The sequence below is a fragment of the Pseudopipra pipra genome, chromosome 3, assembly GCF_036250125.1.
Source record: "Pseudopipra pipra isolate bDixPip1 chromosome 3, bDixPip1.hap1, whole genome shotgun sequence".
Classification (NCBI taxonomy): Eukaryota; Metazoa; Chordata; class Aves; order Passeriformes; family Pipridae; genus Pseudopipra; species Pseudopipra pipra.
In genome coordinates, this window is record NC_087551.1 from 43617319 (window position 1) to 43621360 (window position 4042).

The window sequence follows — 4042 nt, forward strand, 5'->3', positions numbered from 1 at the left end:
TTTGTCTGGGTCAAAATGATCTACCAAAGTTTTCTTGGCAATGAAAACTTGAATGAAAAATTTTGGTCATATCTGATTAAATTTATGCAATAGAGATAGAAGAACTAAATAATTCTGTCTGATAGACACATTCTTCTCTTTTGTGCATTATTGTTTTGCTTATTGTTTAAAATGTGGTAGTCCTTGGATGTTCCAGTGACCATAAGGGCTGATTCTGTAAATAGAGGGTAAGAGATAGTCTTCTCTTAAAAGGTCCTGCAGTGGAAAAAAACAGGCTCAGGAAAGGATAGAAGTGCATAAGGCACACGATGATTTGCAAATCTGTTGTTTCAAAATTATTTTTTTTTAGTTATTCCAACTTTTATCCACTGATGTATTGGCTAGAATTTTGTTTACTGTATCTCAGACAGTATATCAAATGTAAGCTAGAGCAATGGTGGGTATGAAAGGAAAAAGAAAAAGACATGAGGGATGATGGTGAACTGAATGAACTTTTTCTTCAGTCAGACAGGTGAGCTTGCTCAGGAACAGAAGGAAAAAGTTAACTAGGCAGAGAGCATATTTTCACAACCATGTCAGTTCCTGAAGATCCCTGAGAAAATATTTAGTGCTAGAACCAATCCTCAGTACAGTTGTAACACAGATTTTTCTTTCTATTGTGCAACTCCTTGAGACGGGAAGAGTAGAATAATGCCTAATTCTATCGTTAGCCTTCCCTGTACAGCTTCAGTGAGTGAAGGAGAGAGAGACTATTGTTTTAGATCATTTTATTCCCTCCTGTGGAATTTTCCAAGGTCTAACTGAAAACCCTAGGAAATGAACTCAGATGGATTTTAGTGTTGTAGACGTGTGCTTTTGATGGGAATCTCCTGATCACTCTCACTATTCACGTTGCGGTTCTTGCTGCAGAGTCATCCTGGAATGCGTGAACCTGATGTTTTTTGAATGAAATGAAACCAGCAGATGCACTCCAGAAGCAAGCCCCATGACTTGCTGCTGCCAATGAGATGTCAGACCACAGGACAGCCAAAAACTAGAGTATCCTGTCTGCCATCCTTGAAAACAACGGAGTAATGTGTCCCTCCCTGAAGTGGCAAATCTGCCTGCCCTTCTTCCACTTTTTTTGCTGCCTTTAACATTCCAGAGGTGTTTCTCTGAAGGTCCACTGGGACTGAACTCAAATCTTGCTTTGGTTTCATGCTGTGAGCTAACTCCTGGTCACCTGGGGATTCGAGTCGGGTAGTCTGAAGGGCCCAGATGACTTTGTTACTCCTGATTGCTACTGGCTAAAATGTTTGTGTGTCTCACACCAAGCCAATATAACTGTTTGATACTTAGAGGAAATGAAAGTGAAAATACAGAAAAGTGCAGAGCTGATAAAATAGTGCCCACATCATCTTTCTGGTTTAGCTGTAACATGATGCTGAAAAGTGTCATGGCAGTTTCCAAGTCCATCCATCAGAAAAACTGCAAAAGCTTAAATAAACTCCAATGAATGAATAAGTTATCATTGGAATACAGTTCAAAATTCCAACTGACATGAAATTTACTAAAAAAACTAATTATTCTCCCCTGAGAAGTTCCTCTATAGAGTTTAAGCTGTGTGGAGACAAGATTTTGCATATTTTTTTTCTCCTCTCCTGTCTTGGTTATTGCAATGACATTAACTTTCTCTTTTACAGTAAAACTTATGAATGACCTGGAAAAATGTAAGCTTACTCAGTTATACAAGGTAGCATCCAAACAATCCAGGTAAGTTTTGAAAAATGTGAAAAACAAACAAACAGAAATTGTATTAGTCATATCTCTGCTTCTCTGTGAGTCTCTATGTCAAACTATTTCACTACAAATATGAAATTTAGGAAAGGAGTCACGTGATTCTTTTATGTGCATAAGGAGATTTTAAAAAAGGACCTCAAACAACTACAAGCAAAACTGTAGCAACTGCAAAATGGGTTTTAGCCCTAGCCTATTGTTCCAGAAGCATTTGGACTTGACTCTTGGAGCAGGACTCAACTGGTAAGTATTCAAAAAATGCAGTTTTTTTCCAGACTCTTTTCTTTCTCTAGTGCATATATTTATGCTCTGGTTTTCCATTGAATCTTAGCCCTATGATATATTTTTGTGCACTCCTCAAAGTTTGTCAGAAAAATTTCTGTTTATGCTTAGGTCAAGCTGCCGAAAACATTCGGTCATTTTAACTTTTTAAAAAATTATCAAAATAAGCTAATTGATATCTTTACTGGATCACACTGTACTTGATTTGCGAAATGGGTAAGCCAGTAGAAATTCGCTAGGGATATATTGTATCTTGGTTATACAGTCTGCGCTGCTAAGTTGTGTGATCAAATCAGATAAGCTGTGAGAAAATTTCAATTCTGTTAATTTTAAAGTAGGTTTCCAGCTTTCAGCTTTCAAGATTGGTATTAGCCAAATGAATTTTACCAGCATTGGCTGCCCTACTGCATTTATATGGAGTGGGGACAATTTGTGAGCCTGGTGGAAGTGAGGAAGGAGGAGGAAGGAGAAGGAGTTTTGCTGAAGCCTGAAATAACATGATGTACTTGGGTCAGACATAAGGAGGAGCCATAAATTTCAGGAGAGGAAAAAACTCCTCAGTACATATTCTGTGAATTTTTGCCTGTATTAGGACAGAGATCACTATCTATGATCTCTAACCACTGCTTACTTCTGGTGGGCTGCACAAGGCATGTGCAAAAACTGAGTCACTTATGTTCCTAAACACAAGTGGGACTTAAGCAGGACTAAGTAGCATGTAAACCGAATATGTATCCCATTCCAACAGGCTGGATTTCACCTTAGGAAGTTTAAGAAGTGAATGACCTGCTCAAGAAAAAGATCAAGTCACCTGGCTTTTGTTTGTTGTTGTTCTAAAGAAAGGATGAAGCATCAGGAGCTGTGTGAGTGGCTTTAAAGTGGACAGTGTATTGTTTTCTTCAGTTGCCATAGATCTATCAACAGAGTATTATCTCCTTGGTAAGAACTGTTTTTGCACTTCTGCACTTAAGATCAAGAATTATCAATTTTGTAGCAAGGAAGTCATGTAAATGAGGCCTCCTAAGGAATTAAAAAAAAATCAGATTCCACTGACAATATATAGGCATTTTTAAAATAGCTTGGACTTGAACATTGGAACTGGTTAGAAGACAAGCCTGGGGAGGTCTTAATAGAGATTTACTAGCAATTTTGGAAATATTTAGGTATACTGCATTAACTCTACTAAACTATAATCTGAATGACCAGGTTTGTACAGACACTAGCAATATTCCAAAGAGGAACATTTTACCATCTTCCATCCGTCTCTCTGCACTGGTGCTAAGATCACAGAGATAATTGTATGAATAGTACCAGCTACTCTGTAGCCTCCCAACATTACAAGTGTCATTTTGACTAAGAGAAGTATAAGTGCATTGCATGATTCAGCCCATTTTATATTCATTTCACAAAACCTCCTGTAACTTAAGTTCTGACAAAAGTTCTGCCTGGATATTAAAGATGAAAGACCAGTAGTGTCCTTTTGGAAAGTTTAATAATTTTATGTCAGTAGAACTTTAGAATGGTTTGAATATTCTGTCTGAGCATGTCTTTAGTGTGTATGTATATATTGTCTTTCAGGAGTTCCATACAAAATCTACTCAGATTATGACTAAAAGATTGTGTCTTAACTGGCTAAGAACCTTGAAAAATTCATCACAAAATTGAAAAGTCTATCTGAGCTCTTTCTTAGCAATAAATGTTCTGGAATCACAATTTATGTAAAATCATACTGAAGAGATTCTACAGTGTGGTCTGGAATAGAGAAGAGAAAATGCTTTTTTAATCACTGAATTTAGAAGTTTGGAAGCTGTTAGAGGGAAAGAGCAGGTATCTTGAGTAGAATGGTGTCAATTTTGCATAGCTGAACTTCAGAGTAAAAGATGAATTGAGAGAAAAAATAAAAATATTTTCTCAACCAAGTAGATGTAGAAAGAAAGTGTGTTACAGTGCCCAGAAACTCATTTATGTGCTGTGTTAAATCATC

At 37.0% G+C, this 4042-nt stretch overlaps 1 long non-coding RNA gene across 1 annotated transcript; it reads left to right on the plus strand.

Annotated features, from left to right (window-relative positions):
- The first annotated feature begins 783 nt into the window (after positions 1 to 783).
- On the plus strand, positions 784 to 3739 carry LOC135411413 (uncharacterized). The gene is made up of 3 exons (XR_010429140.1): positions 784 to 1752; positions 1897 to 2019; positions 2807 to 3739. It is a non-coding gene; the product is annotated as an uncharacterized LOC135411413 (long non-coding RNA).
- The last annotated feature ends 303 nt before the right edge of the window (positions 3740 to 4042 follow it).